Source organism: Eurosta solidaginis, chromosome 4, assembly GCF_040869045.1.
Source record: "Eurosta solidaginis isolate ZX-2024a chromosome 4, ASM4086904v1, whole genome shotgun sequence".
Taxonomy (NCBI): domain Eukaryota; kingdom Metazoa; phylum Arthropoda; class Insecta; order Diptera; family Tephritidae; genus Eurosta; species Eurosta solidaginis.
The window spans coordinates 104,008,725-104,029,227 of record NC_090322.1 but is presented as its reverse complement, the minus strand read 5'-3'; the positions used below and the strand labels follow the sequence as shown (position 1 = coordinate 104,029,227).

The following is a 20,503-nucleotide window of genomic DNA, read 5'->3' as shown; positions in this document are numbered from 1 at the left end:
AAGCCCTAACGGACGTACTAAAACGAAGGAAAGGATTTCGCAGAAAGAACGCAAGGGTGGTTTCAAGCCAAGGCACACTACTCTTGTGAAGCGTCGGAACGATACTGATTATGCAAAGCAAATCCGTCCAGCGCAAGCTCTACGAAGTGGTTCATTGGCCAAACAACAGAGTGTGAAGGAACGGCCCAGGGTAATGAGTAGTAAGATGAAACACTGGCATGACAAGAACTTTAATTCGGAAGGTTTCTTGGCGGGAGATTTGGTACTGTTAAACAATCCTCACCGGCGGAAAGGTGTTCCAGCCAAATTTCGGTGCAGTTGGGAAGGCCGGTACAAGGTTGTGAAGAAGATCAGTGATACCATCTACCGCATACAAAGCATTGAGAAACCACGGAATAGAAGAGTGGTACATTTGGAGATGCCAGTGACGTTTAGATCGGGAGATTTGTCTGATCGGGACGATCAGACTTAGGTGGAGGGTAGTGTAACGAATGTTAGCAGCACTGAGCGATGCTATCGTCTCTAAGCCGATGCTAAGCAGTGACGTGAATTCACATCCATAGATCAATCACTATGTATCTACATAAACGAAACAATAATTGCGTCTACACATATGTACCATGTACGTATACGAGCAGCGGAGAGTCAATGCACAAACACATGCATATATCTGATACTCCTGAAAGTATGCAATGAGAAAAACTATAAAAATGTGCAATTGTAGTTACAGCTGAGAAGTTTGATAGCTGCTGGACTAGTAGATTCTGGAAGCGCCTAGAAGATGCGAACGTTGAAATCCAAGAGTATAAAAGGCGGCAATTGTAGAGCCGCTGGAATTCAGTTTGATTTGAGTTGTCAAGCAGTTTCGATTAAGACGCTATCTAGCGAGCAAGAGCAGTATTATTTTGAATAGTAGAGCTTCATTTGAGCTATCAATCAGTTTGGTTATTAAGCAAGCTATTCGTTGCACAGTTTGAGTGTTATTGTGAAGTACTTTAATAAAGGCCATTTTGCATTATTACAAATTGGAGTTATTTATTCAACAGTTTAGTGATTCGAGCTTGGCAGAGGATTGCAAATAAGAGGATTTGCAAGTAAATTCGTTACAATATATAGACTAGAAGACCCAGCAGACGTTGTCCTGCCCTAAATTTGGCCAATCTGCATACATTTTAATAAGCTTTTTCTGTCTGACTCTGCCCCCCCCCCCCCTCTTCACTTTTTCCTAATCCCGTTTATTCACTCCTCCCTCCGTCTTTTTCGATTCATCTATCTCCATCCAACTCTCATTCTATCTCTTTCTCAATGTCCTTCTTCTCTCTTTTCTCTTCTCTCAATTTCTTCTCAATCTTCTGCATCCCGTATTGCCTGTCCCAGAAGGTGGTATGTATTTTATTCCAGTCCCAGTTCCAGTCCCACTCCGAGTCTCAGTCCCAGTCCTAGTCCTAATCCCAGTCCCAGTCCGTCTCTGGATAATATATTACTCTGTACTAAAGCACTCATCAACAGCTTTCATTTGATATCCATATTGTATAAACACTGTCTAGGCATTCACTGGCCCACGTTTTGGCCAATATCTCGAGACCCTAGTCACCCAAGGGTATGAAAATTACCCTCTACTAAAGCACCCATCAACAGCTTTCATTTGATATCAATATTCTATAAACACATTCTAGGGGTACCCGGGTCCACTTTTTGGCCTATAGCTCGAATCCTAGTCACCCAGGGATATGAAAATTACCCTCTACTAAAGCACTCATCAACAGCTTTCCTTTGATATCCATATTCTATACACACATTCTATGGGTACCCAGATCCACGTTTTGGCCTATATCTCGAGACCCGAGTCACCCAGGGGTATGAAAATTACCCTCTACTAAAGCACCCATCAACAGCTTTCATTTGATATCCATATTCTATAAACATACTCTAGGGGTACCCGGGTCCACTTTTTGGCCTATATCTCGAGACCCTAGTCACCCAGGGGTATGAAAGCACTCATCAACAGCTTTAATTTGATATCCATATTCTATAAACACACTCTAGGGGTACCCGGGTCCACGTTTTGGCCTATATCTCGAGACCCTAGTCACCCAGTCACCTATCCTATATTTCAAGTTAGATCAAACTACACACGGGGTGCAAAACAAATTCAAAATGGTTCAGTAGTTTAGGAGTCCATTGGCATCAATTGTGTGACACGTGTTTTTTATATATTAAGATGAATAAGCGACGAGCAGGTTTTGTTATAGTTCCATTATCCGCCACCGTCATAATGGAGCGTTTCAATTTAAATTTTGTTCAGAATTTGAATTATTATTTTGATTAAAATCCGGGTTCGTGAACCGATTCGAGGCTACCTCTGAACCGCCAAACCTGTTCGGTTCGAATGGTTCAAACGTTTTATACTAAGTTTTGATAGTATACAAAATTTGAAATTCGTCACTTGGGATCTGTGTGCAACCAACCATCGATATGTACCTACTAACCATACAAATAAAATACAGTTATTGAGATCAAATCCATGTACGTATTTATTTAAAAAACTTATCAAAACGGTTTGTTGATAATGGAATAAATGTAAGGAACGAAAATTGTAGAATACATGACTGTACTTATAGAGAGTATTTACAACGCATATATTCTGCACATAAGGAAGTAGTCGTATTTGTAAGAGAAGAAAAACTATTGAAGTAGCTGCTTTCAATATACATATAAAACATATCTACTAAATTTTAAATACGAGATTACTACACAAACTAAAAGATATTCATGAAAATGTAAATGTCTTCTTAGCTTTTCTTGGGCATTAAGCTTATAAATGTTGATATACGGTTATGTGAAAAATAATATGGTCTCCCTTTAAAACGGTATTGTTCCCAAATTATGTTTATTTATTAGTTTTTAATATCGTTCTAACTATAAAACAAACTATATATATATATATATATATTTCAAAGCTTACACAAAGCTCCCAACAAAATTAATCAAATTTTCAACAGTTTTCCAGACTTATTAAAAACTTTCAAAAAATTTCTGAGTGTGCAGTATTGTAGCTCATCTATCTATAGTGTAATAATGTGCAAGTTTCAAGAGGGTGTTCGCATTTTTTTCCACACACCGCATGAACAAAATTTGATTTTATATGGAAGATATGGGCAACACCCTCGGGGGAAAAAATTTTAAAAAATTAACGGTAATTCTCATCTAACTAAATGAAACTTGCACACTACAATTGAATGAGCTTCAAGACTACACATTCAGAAATTTTCTAAAAACTGTTAATAAAAAGTTTCGAAAATTGATAAAAATTTGATTAATCTAACTTAAAATTTTTTATAATTATACATATGTATGTGGTTTGTTCGGATAGTGCGGAGTTTTATTTTCAAGCAAAGTGGTGAATTAAATAAGTGAAGTGATTTTTGTTGAAACTTTATTTTGAACCGAACCGAACAATTTTTTTGGGTGGTTTTCGGTACGGTTTTTGGAGTTAAGAAAAAAACGGTTCGGTTCGTGGTTCGGTTCAAAGTCCCAAAAAAGAGGGTGGTTGTTTTATGAACCGGTTCGGTTTGAACCGGTTTTCAGCACAGACTGAATTGCATGGAGGTATACATTTAAAAGCTTTATTCTTAAATTTTTGGTGATACCAACAAACATTTGTTTGTGAATTAAAATTACGATTGTTTGAAAAATGTCTTGATCTCGAGGAATTTTGTGATTTAGACCTATTTCTTTCTTTAGATCTTGAGCGGATTTGTTCATTATAAATTTTATTTAAATTTTGATAAATAGCCGTAGTTAATTCAGTTAAATTTTTAACGCATTGTTCTTAAATATTATTATTTATACTCGAAACTACAGGAGATTTGGAAGAATGAGATTTGTTGATTAAATCAAAAAGTTTGTCAGCCAAAATAACAATTTCATCTCTGTTTCGATTTTTACTGGAAGTCAAATGAATTTGTATTTCTTGTGGCAATTTACGAATCCAAAATTTAAAGAGTAATTCTTGGCTAACAATGGAGTCACAACCTATAAGTGTGATTTTATAAATCTGAATAATTCAGATGGTGAACGATCACCAAGTTCAGTTTTTTGAAAATAATTCTTGTAATCTTTTTTCTTCACTAAGAGAAAATATTTCGCATAAAATCTTTTTAATTATATTATATTTATTGAAAAGAGGAGGAGGGTTAATAATGTCAAAAAATTTAGAAATAGTATCTCGTTGACGGGTAACTAGAACATTTTGAAATTTTAAATTATCATCAGTGATATTATTAATTTCAAATTGTCCTTCAACAAGTAAAAACCAGGCATCAGAACATTCTTGCCAAAACTGGGGTAATTTAATTGATTTAGTAGAAGGAATATTTCTAAAGTTATCTTCTTGTGTTATGTTTGAAATAAGGTTTTGTGTTATATGACTGTCTGAATTTTGTGTTAAATTTTGATTCATGTTCGTATTTGGTATGTATTTTAATTGAGTTGCTTGTATTATTTTTGTTTTGATTTTCAGAATGTGTGAATGTGCGAGTGCGTATGGGTGAACGAGAAAGCATGTCAATATATTTTAAAAGATATCAATTAATTTGAAAATATTTTTAGTTAAAATATTTTAAAAAGAGTAAATATGTACTCAAATATTAAAAAATTTTAAAATATTTATTTAAAATATTTGAAAAACTAGAAAATATTTGAAAATTTGTTTGGAAAGGGAGTTAACAATTTAAATAAAATATTTATTTTTATATTCAAAATAAGTAAATTTAAATAATTTATTTTAAGATTGTTAAAATATAAAAATAATCTTAAAATAAATTTGAAAATTTAAAAGGTTTAATTTCACTCTAGCAATTTGAATTGTCTGACATTCGTTCACCGGCAATAGAATATTTATTTGAAGAAAATTTTAATCAATAAACATACCTAAACTTCTAGTTATTGTGTTTTGCAATGGCATTTAAAATATATAATGATGTTCTTATTTGTGCAGAGGGTGTTAAAGGCCACAAATGATTCCCATAAAAAGATATGTTATGATATTGTTCGCTAAACGGTTTACATATTGTACACTTTTAAAAATTCATCATCAATTCGTTAAACTAGTGTAATGAAAATCTTATATTTCGTTATTTTTAAATGCAGATTTTAGTATCAAATAATTTACACGTCTTATTCACAATTTCAACTTTTTAGTGGTAGTGTGTCTCTTTTTGCATTACTTTTATTTCAAATGAATTTGGTTTATTTTAAATTACCAACCAATCCACATACGATTTTCCTTTTAGAGACCGTTTGGTAGCATATCCTTAATGAATAAATTGTAGGAAACAGTTATAATTTTGATTTTCACAATATTATCGGCGATATTCGTTAAAATTTCAACTTCAGCTTCATCATATAATAATAATAATATGATTTCAGCTTTGGCCTTTTAACAACGTTGTTGTCCAATTTCTGATTCCAGTGTTTATGGGGCAATTTATTTATAAATGTAGGTTCCTGCAGAGGTTCTGGGTAGAGAAAACGATCAGTTACTCAAACCGCTTCCCAAGGCAGTCGGTTCCATGAAGCGGAGCGACTCGGGATTTTTCCCGACCAAAGACTGTCATTTCAGTGTAACCCCATTTAATTTGTTGCGTCCCTGCCACAAATTGTCATCCTCCCAGCAGCTCCTTGCAGCGGGACTGCTCCATATTCTCTTGCTCCGGGAAGGTATCGAATCCAATCCGGGTCCGTCTCCTGATCCCGGTCCTGAGATATGGTTTTGCTGCATCTGCCGGAAAAGAATCTTTTTAGGACGGTCATACTCTGTTCAGTGTGTCTCGTGCAAGGGATGGTTGCATCGGACAGGTTGTTCTGGGCTTGATCCCAAAACCCGACGTCCACGTAACTTTTATAAATCTTTTGTGGCTCCTTGCTGTTCACGCCCAAGGGCGTCCCGTAGTCTACGCCTTAGCGCCCCCCCACTACCTTCCAGCAGCCCCGCTGCTCAGCAAGCCACAACAAGTACCCGCTGCTGCTCGCGCCCCACGGCGCCAACTCAAACAGCTGATACCACTCATAACTACTACCTTCGTAGTAGAGTTGGTAGCAATGCTGAGCATCAGCCCCTGCCCCCGTCTTCTCCCCCGCTCTTTACCAGCAGCAATCGTGCAGGTCAGGGAAACAGACTCTTAGTCCCTACCTCCGTTTGCACCGTCTGCCAGCACAGAATATATAGGTTTGCGACATCCGCCCAATGCAGCTCCTGCCTTGGGTGGTGCCACTTTCCCAGATGTTCTGGTCTCCGCGACGGCAACCCCCGACGGGTTTCATCGCGCCATGTTGCCAGGTCGCAAACCCAAATCATACGGGTACCCCAATGCTTGCGCAAGGACGCCCAGTCCCAGGGCCACAACAGCAATTGCGTCCTGGCCTTCCACAACCCAGGCGTAGTCACCCGTCGCTTACCCCCAGAGTGGTGACGTCTCCCCTTATACACTTCAGAATCCTGCAGGTAAACTATAATGGACTAACTGGGAAGATTACGGAGATAGTCGATTTAATGAAGCGGCACAACATCCGCATTGCTGCGATTCAAGAGACTAAGCTCACAGCAAGATCTGCATTGCAGACCTGCTCTGGGTATAATGTCCACAGGAAAGACCGCGAGAGCGGAAATGGAGGCGGTCTCGCGTTTATCATACTCCACTCTGTGCAATATTATATATTTGATCCTGGCATCGACCGCAGGGACAATGTCTTAGAACGTCAAGGTCTATCTGACCGGTCAGGCGATGCAAACCTAGAAATCATCAACATCTACATCCCTCCTGCCACCTGTTGCCCCAGTGGATACCGCCCTAATATCAGGGCCTTACTCACTGGCATCAATCGCATTATCTTAGGTGATTTCAATGCCCATCATGATCTATGGCATTCAAACTTGCGGGCGGACAGTAGGGGTGAGATGTTGGCGGATCAAATAGATGAACCGACGTTCTGCACAATAAACGAAGACGCCCCCACACGTATGGTAGGAAGCTGTCACAGCTCGCCAGATATCTCAATCGTGAGCGCAGATCTCGTAAACTGCGTCAACTGGCAGCCGATGGTAACATTGGCATCCGACCACCTGCCCATACTTATTTCGCTTGAGCGTACCGCCGACTTCATCGTCACTGAAAAACGCACTTTCATAAACTTCAAAAAAGGAAAGTGGGAAGAATATAAATCCTTTACAGACAGCCGCTTTGCTGCCCTCCCTATCCCGACTGATGCCCGCCAAGGGGAGCGTGCCTTCCGTAAGGTCATTAAATCCGCCTCGGCACATTTCATTCCCGCCGGGAGAATTCCCGAAATCCGGCCCACTTCCCGGCGGAGGCCGTAAACTTAGCGAGAGAACGTGACCTTATAAGACAGCTTGATCCAGGCGACCCCCAAATAAGGGATATAAACCAACGCATCAGATTGCTTGTGGATGAACACAAGCGGGCGAAATGGGAGGAGCACCTAAGAGGTTGTAACCTCTCTACCGGTGTGGGTAAACTTTGGTCCACCGTAAAGTCCCTATCGAATCCGACTAAGAACAAAGACAAAGTTTCCATCGCCTTTGGCGACAAAGTGCTGTCGGACACGAAAAAATGCGCGAGCGCTTTCTGCCGGCAATATATAATGCATCCTACGGTCGACAAAGATAGACGGAGAGCCAATAGACACGCACATAAACACAAATTCAGCGCGTCAACAATCACCATCACCGCTAAAGAGGTTGAGGACGCCATTGGTCGTGCTAAACCATCCAAAGCAGTGGGCCCAGACGGCATAGCCATGCCGATGCTTAAAAGCCTAGGGAAAGAGGGTTTCAAATATTTAGCGCATGTCTTCAATCTGTCTCTTTCCACCTTTGTCATACCTGAGAAATGGAAAATGGCCAAGGTGGTCCCGCTACTAAAGCCTGGGAAACCAGCTAACATAGGTGAGTCGTATCGTCCGATATCTCTCCTATCGCCAGTGGCAAAGACGCTTGAAGCCATTTTGCTCCCTTATTTCCCTTATTTCCATTTTGCTCCCTTATTTCCAAGCAAATTTGCAGCTAGCCCCTCATCACCATGGCTTCAGAAAACTCCATAGCACTACCACCGCGCTAAATGCCATTAGCACCCAGATAATTTGTTTCGTCCCTGCCACAAATTGTCATCCTCCCAGCAGCTCCTTGCAGCAGGACTGCTCCATATTCTCTTACTCCGGGAAGGCATCGAATCCAATCCGGGTCCGTCTCCTGACCCCGGTCCTGAGAAATGGTTTTGCTGCATCTGCCGGAAAAGAATCTTTTTAGGACGGTCATACTCTGTTCAGTGTGTCTCGTGCAAGGGATGGTTGCATCGGACAGGTTGTTCTGGGGTTGATCCCAAAACCCGACGTCCACGTAACTTTTATAAATCTTTTGTGGCTCCTTGCTGTTCACGCCCAAGGGCGTCCCGTAGTCTACGTCTAAGCGCCCCCACTACCTTCCAGCAGCCCGGCTGCTCAGCAAGCCACAACAAGTACCCGCTGCTGCTCGCGCCCCACGGCGCCAACAACTCAAACAGCTGCTACCACTCATAACTACAATCTTCGTTGTAGAGTCGGAAGCAATGCTGAGCAGCAGCCCCTGCCCCCGTCTTCTCCCCCCCTCTTTTCCGGCAGCAATCGTGTAGGTCAGGGAAACAGACTCTTAGTCCCTACCTCCGTTTGCACCGTTTGCCAGCACAGAATATATATGTTTGCGACATCCGCCCAATGCAGCTCCTGCCTTGGGTGGTGCCACTTCCCTAGATGTTCTGGTCTCCGCGACGGCAACCCCCCGACGGGTTTCATCGCGCCATGTTGCCAGGCCGCAAACCCAAATCATCCGGGTACCCCAATGCTTGCCCAAGGACGCCCAGTCCTAGGGCCACAACAGCAATTGCGTCCTGGCCTTCCCCAACCCAGGCGTAGTCACCCGTCATTTACCCCCAGAGTGGCGACGTCTCCCCTTATGCACTTCAGAATTCTGCAGTTAAACTGTAATGGACTAACTGGGAAGATTAAGGAGATAGTCGATTTCATGAAGCGGCACAACATCCGCATTGCTGCGATTCAAGAGACTAAACTCACAGCAAGATCCGCATTGCAGACCTGCTCTGGGTATAACGTCCACAGGAAAGACCGCGAAAGCGGAAATGGAGGCGGTCTCGCGTTTATCATACACCACTCTGTGCAATGTTGTATATTTGATCCTGGCATCGACCGCAGGGACAATGTCTTAGAACGTCAAGGCCTATCTGTCCGGTCAGGCGATGCAAACCTAGAAATCATCAACATCTACATCCCTCCTGCCACCTGTTGCCCCAGTGGATACCGCCCTAATATCAGGGCCTTACTCACTGGCAACAATCGCATTATCTTAGGCGATTTAAATGCCCATCATGATCTATGGCATTCAAACTTGCGGGCGGACAGTAGGGGTGAGATGTTGGCGGATCAAATAGAAGAAACGACGTTCTGCACAATAAACGGAGACGCCCCCACACGTATGGTGGGAACCTGTCACAGCTCGCCAGATATCTCAATCGTGAGCGCAGAACTCGTAAACTGCGTCAACTGGCAGCCGATGGTAACATTGGCATCCGACCACCTGCCCATACTTATTTCGCTTGAGCGTAACGCCGACTTCATCTTCACTGAAAAACGCACTTTCATAAACTTCAAAAAAGGAAAGTGGGAAGAATATAAATCCTTTACAGACAGCCGCCTAGCTGCCCTCCCTATCCCGACTGATGCCCGCCAAGGGGAGCGTGCCTTCCGTAAGGTCATTAAATCCTCCTAGGCACATTTCATTCCCGCCGGGAGAATTCCCGAAATCCGGCCCACTTCCCGGCGGAGGCCGCAAACTTAGCGAGAGGACGTGACCTTATAAGACAGCTTGACCCAGGCGACCCCCAAATAAGTGATATAAACTAACGCATCAGATTGCTTGTAGATGAACACAAGCGGGCGAAATGGGAGGAGCACCTAAGAGGTTGTAACCTCTCTACCGGTGTGGGTAAACTTTGGTCCACCGTAAAGTCCCTATCGAATCCGACTAAGCACAAAGACAAAGTTTCCATGCCTTTGGCGACAAAGTGCTGTCGGACGCGAAAAAATGCGCGAGCGCTTTCTGCCGACAATATATAATGCATCCTACGGTCGACAAAGATAGACGGAGAGCCAATAGACGCCCACATAAACACAAATTCAGCGCGTCACCAATCACGAGGTTGAGGACGCCATTGGTCGTGCTAAACCATCCAAAGCAGTGGGCCCAGACGGCATAGCCATGCCGATGCTTAAAAACCTAGGGAAAGAGGGGTCCAAATATTTAGCACATGTCTTCAATCTGTCTCTTTCCACCTTTGTCATACCTGAGAAATGGAAAATGGCCAAGGTGGTCCCGCTACTAAAGCCTGGGAAACCAGCTAACATAGGTGAGTCGTATTGTCCGATATCTCTCCTATCGCCAGTGGCAAAGACGCTTGAAGCCATTCTGCTCCCTTATTTCCAAGCAAATTTGCAGCTAGCCCCTCATCAGCATGGCTTCAGAAAACTCCATAGCACTACCACCGCGCTGAATGCCATTAGCACCCAGATAAATTGCGGTTTAAATCAATACCCCCACCATAGAACAGTACTCGTAGCGCTAGACCTATTAAAAGCTTTTGATACGGTCAACCATGGCTCGTTACTGCAGGACCTGGAAGGGTCTACCCTTCCCCCATGTCTTAAAAGGTGGACCGCAAATTATATGGGTGGTCGGCAGGCATCGGTGCAATTTAGAAACGAACCATCAAAACCAAGGAGAATTAAACAGGGGGTGCCACAGGGTGGTGTCCTATCCCCACTTTTGTTTAATTTCTACATATCTAAGCTACCTTCACCACCGGAAGGCGTCACAATCGTTTCCTACGCCGATGACTGCACAATAATGGCCACAGGCCCAGGCCCAAAGATCGATGCGCTATGCAATAAAATAAACGGCTACCTCCCTGATCCCTCCAGTTTTTTCGCCTCGCGAAACCTGGCATTATCACCGACTAAATCTTTCGCGACCTTATTTACAACATGGACGCCCCAAATGTCGACCATTTTGAACATCCACGTCGATGGCACTACGCTACCGACTGTCCGACACCCCAAAATCTTGGGTGTGACGTTTGATCAGGATCTACATTTTGGTGAGCACGCAGCCGCAATTGTTCCGAGAATTCAGAGCCGTAACAAAATCCTCAAATCCCTCGCTGGCAGTACTTGGGGAAAAGATAAAGAAACGCTCTTGACTACATACAAAGCAATTAGCCAGCCGATTACGTGCTACGCGTCACCCATATGGTCGCCAAGCCTAAAAATCACCCACTGGAAGAAACTACAGGCCTGCCAAAATACTGCTCTCAGAATCGCCACGGGCTGTCTTCTTATGTCCCCAGAACACCATCTGCTCTCAACTTCGTTCTGCATACTGTAACAGATTAAACTCTTACCTATCCAGAATCAACCCCGACATACAAAATGTATGCCCCGCTTGCAACGTGTCCTCACATTACACCAACCATCTCTTCAATTGTAATGTGGAACCAACCCCTCTAACACCCGTTCCTTATGGTCCACCCCTGTTGAAACGGCAAGTTTCCTTGGACTCCCGTTAGAGGATATTGATGACAATTTGTGATCGGTCGCGGCTATTAGGTGGGGCGAGCATTGCTACAACAACAACAACAATACATAGGTTGTGAGCTATTTGAACCCCAGGTAAGTGAAACTATCTTAACATACCTGGATACGGCTTCACCATCCCGTATCGTATCCATATTTTAAGATGCAGACGATTATGCTGATGTTGGATGTTGTAGTCGCAGGTGTATATCGGTCAAGTTTGTTTGCGAGTTAGCTGTGGTTCGAATAGCTCACTTTCGCATGCTTTCTTCCCCTGATGAAATAAGATTATTATGTAGTATCCTATTTTGAATGAGATATGAAGAATAAATGCATTATAATGGCAACCAAAACGATTCAAATATATTCACGAATATGATCTGAAAATGATTGTGAAAAGTATGTCAAATATTACTCTAAAACTATTAAAGCACAATGATATCAAATATGAATAAAAAGCGTTTCGAAATAGGAATGTTGTTTTTGTTGTAGCAGTGCTTCGCCCCACCTAACAGCCGCGACCGATCACAAATTGTCATCAATATCCTCTAACTGGAGTCCAAGGAAACTTGCTGTTTCAACAGGGATGGGCCATAAGGAAAGGGGTGTTAGAGGCGTTGGTTCCACATTACAATTAAAGAGATGGTTGGTGTCATGTGGGGACACATTGCAAGCGGGGCATACATTTTGTATGTCGGGGTTGATTCTGGATAGGTAAGAGTTTAACCTGTTACAGTATCCAGAACGATATTGAGCAAGAGTGATACGCGTTTCCCTGGGGAGTATGCGTTCCCCCTCCGCGAGTTTTGGATACTTTTCTTTGAGTACTGGATTCACCGGGCAATTCCCGGCATAAAGGTCCGACGCCTGTTTGTGGAGTTCACCAAGGACCTGCTTGTGTTTTTTCGCTTCATACGGCTGGGTTCTCAGGTGCCGTATTTCCTCAAAATGCTCACGGAGATGACTCCTTAAGCCCCTAGGCGGTGCTGGTTCATCAATCAGATGTCTGTTGGGATGCTCAGGTTTCTGGGTATTCAACAAGAACTGTTTGGTCAGCATCTCATTTCTCTCCCTGATGGGGAGTATTCTCGCCTCATTATGCAGATGGTGTTCTGGGGACATAAGACAGCCCGTGGCAATTCTGAGAGCAGTAGTTTGGCAGGCCTGTAGCTTCTTCCAGTGGGTAATTTTTAGGCTTGGCGACCATATGGGTGACGCGTAGCACGTATAATCGGCTGGCTAATTGCTTTGTATGTAGTCATGAGCGTTTCTTTATCTTTTCCCCAGTTACTGCCAGCAAGGGATTTGAGGATTTTGTTACGGCTCTGAATTCTCGGAACAATTGCGGCTGCGTGCTCACCAAAATGTAGATCCTGATCAAACGTCACACCCAAGATTTTGGGGTGTAGGACACTCGGTAGCGTAGTGCCATCGACGTGGATGTTCAAAGTGGTCGACATTTGGGACGTCCATGTTGTAAATAAGGTCGCGGAGGATTTAGTCGGTGATAATGCCAGGTTTCGCGAGGCCAAAAAAATGGAGAGATCAGGGAGGTAGCCGTTTATTTATTGCATAGCTCATCGATCTTTGGGCCTGTGCCTGTGGCCATTATTGTGCAGTCATCGACGTAGGAAACGATTTTGATTCCTTCTAAATTGCACCGATGCCTGCCGACCACCCAGATAATTTGCGGTCCACCTTTTAAGACATTGGGGAAGGGTAGACCCTTCCAGGTCTTGCAGTAACGAGCCATGGTTGACCGTATCAAAAGCTTTTGATAGGTCTAGCGCTACGAGTACTGTTCTATGTTGGGGGTATTGATTTAAACCGCAATTTATCTGGGTGCTAATGGCATTTAGCGCGGTGGTAGTGCTATGGAGTTTTCTGAAGCCATGCAAATTTGCTTGGAAATAAGGGAGCAAAATGGCTTCAAGCGTCTTTGTTACTTGCGATAGGAGAGATATCGGACGATACGACTCTCCTATGTTAGCTGGTTTCCCAGGCTTTAGTAGCGGGCCCACCTTGGCCATTTTCCATTTCTCGGGTATGACAAAGGTGGAAAGAGACAGGTTGAAGACACGCGCCAAATATTTGAAACCCTCTTTCCCTAGGCTTTTAAGCATCGGCATGGCTATACCGTCTGGGCCCACTGCTTTGGATGGTTTAGCGCGACCAATGGCGTCCTCAACCTCTTTAGCGGTGATGGTGATTGGTGACGCGCTGAATTTGTGTTTATGTGCGTGTCTGTTGGCCCTCCGTGTATCTTTGTCGACCGTAGAATGCATTATATATTGTCGGCAGAAAGCGCTCGCGCATTTTTTCGCATCCGACAGCACTTTGTCGCCGAAGGCGATGGAAACTTTGTCTTTGTGCTTAGTCGGATTCGATAGGCACTTTAGGGTGGACCAAAGTTTACCCCGGTAGAGAGGTTACAACCTCTTAGGTGCTCCTCCCATTTCGCCCGCTTGTGTTCATCCACAAGCAATCTAATGCGTTGGTTTATATCCCTTATTTGGGGTTTGCCTAGATCAAGCTGTCTTATAAGGTCACGTTCTCTCGCTAAGTTTGCGGCCTCCGCCGGGAAGTGGGGCCGGATTTCGGGAATTCTCCTCGCGGGAATGAAACGTGCCGAGGCGGATTCAATGACCTTGCGGAAGGCACGCTCCCCTTGGCGGGCATTAGTCGGGATAGGGAGGGCAGCAAAGAGGTTGTCTGTAAAAGAATTATATTCTTCCCACTTTCCTTTTTTGAAGTTTATGAAAGTGCGTTTTTCGGTGACGATGAAGTCGGCGGTACGCTCGGGCTAAATAAGTATAGGCAGGTGGTCGGATGCCAATGTCACCATCGGCTGCCAGTTGACGCAGTTTACTAGTTCTGCGCTCACGATTGAGATATCTGGCGAACTGTGACAGCTTCCTACCATACGTGTGGGACCGTCTCCGTTTATTGTGCAGAACGTTGTTTCTTCTATTTGATCCGTCAACATCTCACCCCTGCTGTCCGCCCGCGCATTTGAATGACATAGATCGTGATGGGCATTGAAATCGCCTAAGATAATGCGATTGTTGCCAGTGAGTAAGGCTCTGATATTAGGGTGGTATCCACTGGGGCAACAGGTGGCAGGAGGGATGTAGATGTTGATGATTTCTAGGTTTGCATCGCCTGACCGGACAGATAGGCCTTGACGTCCTAAGACATTATCCCTGCGGTCGATGTCAGGATCAAATATATAATATTGCACAAAGTGGTGTATGATAAACGTGAGGCCGCCTCCATTTCCGCTCTCGCGGTCTTTTCTGTGGACATTATACCCAGAGCAGGTCTGTAATGCAGATCTTGCTGTGAGTTTAGTCTTTTGAATCGCAGCAATGCGGATGTTGTGCCGCTTCATGAAATCGACTATCTCCGTAATCTTCCCAGTTAGTCCATTACAGTTTAACTGCAGAATTCTGAAGTGCAAGAGGGAAGACGCCGCCGCTCTGAGGGTGACGGATGACTACGCCTGGGTTGTGGAAGGCCAGGACGAACTGCTGTTGTGGCCCTGGGACTGGGCGTCCTTAGGCAAGCATTGGGGTACCCGGATGATTTGGGTTTGCGACCTGGTAACATGGCGCGATGAAACCCCTCGGGGGGTTGCCGTCGCGGAGACCAGAACATCTAGGAAAGTGGCACCACCCAAGGCAGGAGCTGCATTGGGCGGATGTCGCAAACATATATATTCTGTGCTGGCAAACGGTGCAAACGGAGGTAGGGACTAAGAGTCTGTTTCCCTGACCTACACGATTGCTGCCGGAAAAGAGGGGGGAGAAGACGGGGGCAGGGGCTGATGCTCAGCATTGCTACTGACTCTACTACGAAGATAGTAGTTATGAGTGGTAGCAGCTGTTTGAGTTGTTGGCGTCGTGGGGCGCGAGCAGCAGCGGGTACTTGTTGTGGCTTGCTGAGCAGCGGGGCTGTTGGAAGGTAGTGGGGGCGCTTAGGCGTAGACTACGGGACGGCCTTGGGCGTGAACAGCAAGGAGCCACAATAGATTTATAAGTTACGTGGACGTCAGGTTTTGGGATCAAGCCCAGAACAACCTGTCCGATGCAACCATCCCTTACACGAGACACATTGAACAGAGTATGACCGTCCTAAAAAGATTGTTTTCCGGCAGATGCAGCAAAACCATTTCTCAGGACCGGGGTCAGGAGACGGACCCGGATTGGATTCGATACCTTCCCGGAGCATGAGAATATGGAGCAGTCCTGCTGCAAGGAGCTGCTGGGAGGATGACAATTTGTGGGAGAGACGCAACAAATTAAATGGGGTTACACTGAAATGACAGTCCTTGGTCGGGAAAAATACCGAGTCGCTCCGGTACATAGAACCGACTGCCTTGGGAAGCGGGAATATAGCAAAATAGGAATCATAAATGATTATTCAAGAATAATCACATTTACGGTACATTTTTCTCCCGACGTTACGTTAATTTTCGAACAGATAATGCTTTTAAATTTGAACGTTTTTAATCATCTTGGGGTATGACATTTAAATATTTTTTGAACAAAATTTTCAAAAAATGTTCGCTGGGAAGCGTTTGTAACCTCTCTGCCGGTGTAGGTAAGCTTTGGTCCACCGTAAAGTCCCTATCGAATCCGTCTAAGCGCAATAACAAAATTTCCCTCGCCTTTGGCGATAAAGTGCTGTCGGATTCGAAAAAATGCGCGAGCGCTTTCTGCCAACAATATATAATGCATTCTACGGTCGACAAAGATAGACGGAGGGCCAACAGACAAGGACATAAACATAAATTCAGCGAGTCTCCTATTACCATCACCGCCAAAGAGGTTGAGGAAGCCATCGGTCATGCTAAACCATCCAAAGCAGTGGGCCCAGACGGCAAGCCGATGCTTAAAAGCCTAGGGAAAAAGGGATTCAAATATTTGATCGCATGTTTTCAACCTGCCTCTTTCCACCTGTCTCCACCACCTCCCGAAATATGGGAAATGGCCAGGGTGGTCCCGCTACTAAAGCCTGGGAAACCAGCTAACATAGGAGTCATATCGCCCGATATCTCTCCTATAGACAGTAGCCAAGACGCTTGAAGCCATTTTGCTCGCCTACTTCAAAACAAATTTGCAGCTAGCCTGTCATCAGCATGGCTTTAGAAAACTCCATAGCACTACCAACACGCTAAACGCCGTTAGCACCCAGATAAATTGAGGTTTAAACCAAAACCCCCAATATAGAACAGTACTCGTTGCGCTAGACCTATCAAAAGCTTTTTATACGGTCAACCATGGCTACTGCAAGACCTGGAAGGGTCTACCCTTCCCCCATGTCTTAAAAGGTGGACCGCAAATTATCTGGGTGGTCGGCAGGCATCGTTGCAATTTGGAAACGGAACATCAGAAACCAAGAAGAATTAAACAAGAGGTGCCATAGGGTGGTGTCCTATGTTGTTGTTGTTGCTGTTGTAGCGATAAGGTTGCTCCCCGAAGGCTTTGGGGAGTGTTATCGATGTGATGGTCCTTTGCCGGATACAAATCCGGTGTCCTATCCTCACTTATGTTTCACTTCTACATATTAAAGCTACCTTCGCCACCACAAAGAGTTATTATCGTTGCCTACACCGATGACTGCACAATAATGGCCACAGGCCCATACCCACAGATCGATGAGCTTTGCAACACAATAAACGGTTACCTCCCTGATCTCTCCAGTTATTTCGCCTCGCGAAACCTGGCATTCTCACCGACTAAATCCGTCCCCATCAGGGAGAGAAATGAGTTGCTAACCGAACAGTTCCTGTTGAATTCCCTGACACCTGGGCATCCCAACAGACATCTGATTGATGAGCCAACACCGCCCAGGGGCTTAAGCAGTCATTTCCGTAAGCATTATGAGGAAATACGGCACCTGAAAACTCAGCCGTATGAAGCAAAAAAACACAAGCAGATCCTTAGTTACCTCCACAAACAGGCGTCGGACCTATATGCCAGGAATTGCACGGTGAATCCAGTACTCAGAGAACAGTACCCAAAACTTGCGGAAGAGGAACGCACAATCCTCAGGAAAACGCGAGTCACCCTACTCAACTTCGATCTGGATACTGTAACAGGTTAAACTTTTACCTATCCAGAATCAACCCCGACATACAAAATGTATGCCCCGCTTGCAATGTGTCCCCACATGACACCAACCATCTCTTTAATTATAATGTGGACGAAGCCTCTAACACCCCTCACATTATGGGCGACCCCTGTTGAAACAACAAGTTTCCTTGCGACTCCCGTTAGAGGATATTGATGACAATCTATGATCGGTGGCACCTATTGGATGGGGCGAAGCACTGCTACAGCAACAACAACAACAACAAAAACAACAACAGCATTGTATAAATATAACGAGAAAGGGTGGAAGACATACGCGTGGAAAGCTTAAAATCACGCATGGCACACATATTGTATTTCTAAAATTTTACCAATTAAGAAAGCATTACTAATACGCTTGGAAAGCAATCGACTGCTGTCGGGAAAGGTGTCAAAGGATGCTTTTCGCCCTCAATATTAATAATCCGACGCAAATTAAAAATTTAGTTTCTTACTGTTGGGTCTTTCTACTTAAGAAATGTGTACATATTTATATTGCATAAACTGTTTTGAAAAGATATGTGAGAATTTCCTTTTACTACAGATCCGTTTTTAATCAACCCTTGCGCATAGCAACTAGTATAGTAAATCAAGATACACTTTCTGTCCTCATACCAAAGACGATATATGAGTAAGGTAAATTGCCTTTCAAAACTTTCAGAGCTTATTCTTTACTTTAGCTCAAAACTGCTAAAACACGTCCAAAAATATCGGGAGTTGTCCAAAGCCGCGCTTTGGACCCAGGACCACCAATCCGAATGCGGAAATTGAAAATTGTATTTCTTTGTACATATTTTTATATCATTTATTGTTGAGATAAATTAATTAGTGTCAGAAAAAACCCAAATACACGACGAATGTATTTAAAAGGGAATTTCCACGTAGTCACAGAATAAATCAGACCAAATCACACTAAAAGTAACATGTTGATGTCTCTTATTATATGTATTTACATTATCTTCTTTGCCTAACATGTATATATATATGTAATATACGTAGTGAAAATTGCTTACGGGTTTGTAAATTAAATTGCACTATTTAAAATTGCATTCTCGAGCTCCGAAATTTATTATGTCACCGGCACTTTAATAATAGAGTTATTATAGTAAAACGGCTTTAATTCTATGTAGTTATTAAATACAACAGGAGATTTTCGCTTTAAATAGAAATTATAGAATTACAGAGTTTTCACTCTTCATCACTTTTACGCCGCCCAGTGAAAACAAATAAGTCCGAAAAGTATCCGAATAAAAGTACCTGTAGAAGAACTGCCATATCCCACTAAAAATAATGTCATCAGCTGAAACTCAGATAAAGGTGGCGCAGACCGAATACATAAGGCCTCCATTACATTACAACACCCTCTATCACCTGCGACGTGAGTAGACCAATTGGATGGAGCGAAGCCGTGTTTTTTATTACACGCGTATACGTTTACGTTTGCGCATAAAAAAACGCTTATCCTTGCTTAGATAATGCTTAGAAGACCCATCTAGCGGCAGTGGTTAAATAAGTAGCTACAGCACAGGGTGTACCGAAAAGCGGAGACACAACCCACTGATGGTCATAGCGTATAACATATAGCTGAATCAGTGGCGATGAATTGTTGGCACGCACCATTTTAAGAGGTGATACATAGAATTACTGTAGAGGTAAAACATAGACACATATTTCAGTTGAATCTGAGTATAATGCGTATTGAAATTTAGTAGTATTAATTTTATGCGCGGAAATTTCAGAAGAGTAGATAAATTTTGACGCTTAGCAGTACATATAAGTTTAGACGTAAACGTCTATAGATGTAAAAAAAAAACTCAGCTATTGGTCGCATTGTCGTTCGAGTAATTCACTAATTTGGTCTTACCAACACATCTTAGGTATTTATTCATTTTTATAAAAGTGGTATCTCTGGTAATAAAACGCAAAATTTAAGAAGAGGTCAAATTTTGTGAAGGATTCCCAATGGCAATGTTTTTTATATTATTTAACATTTTCTGCCCTTATTATATTTTAAGGTCTAATTAAACTTCCTTGACCCTAACGCCATAGTCGTAACCATACCCATATCCATATCCATCTCCAATGTGATCGATTAATGGTGCCTTAGGCCCGTATTATTATTATTTTTTTGTTGATATAAATGAAACCGCATTCGCAAGCGTCGTACGGCAAGGCGCTTAAAAGAGCCCTCGTACTGCCAGGTTGTCTAAATTCACTCCAATTCCGTTATTTCCAGAAATGTTAATTCTTTGGTTTTTTAATGGCACCACGCCAGGCAAAAAATTATTAATATGTATTTCAAAATCCGGTTTATGGCTTGTTGCCATGTTTTTTCCACTATCCCGTTATAAGTAAAAGTCCAGTTACTTAAATAAAACGCGTTTGGTTTTTCTTTTGGCGCCACGCCAAGTGTTCCGTTAGTTCATGTTACAATATCCCGTTACATTATATTAAGTATTTCAAATGTCAGTGATTCCTATTAGGAGTGCACTAAAACCGCACTAACTCCAGGTCAGGGAAGCATTGCATCTTCTAACTCTGCCAAAACGCCCGAGGGAAGGACAGCAGCCAACCTTGAGGCCTATTTTAATTTTCCACTCAACGCACAAAAAGCCCGAAAAAATTGGCGTTGAGTCGAGGATGACACCACACGTCCACTCACGCGTAAAGAC

The 20,503-nt window shown here is 43.3% G+C and overlaps 1 protein-coding gene across 5 annotated transcripts in view; it reads right to left on the bottom strand.

The window, feature by feature from the left end:
- Window positions 1–19,055, bottom strand: part of RhoGAPp190 (Rho GTPase-activating protein 190) — a 377,159-nt gene extending 358,104 nt beyond the window's left edge. For all 5 annotated transcript variants that reach the window (XM_067782351.1, XM_067782350.1, XM_067782353.1 and 2 more), the window contains exon 1: window positions 18,845–19,055. The gene's annotated coding sequence lies outside the window, so the exon portion shown is untranslated. The remainder of the gene's footprint in view (window positions 1–18,844) is intronic.
- Between the last annotated feature and the right edge of the window lie 1,448 nt (window positions 19,056–20,503).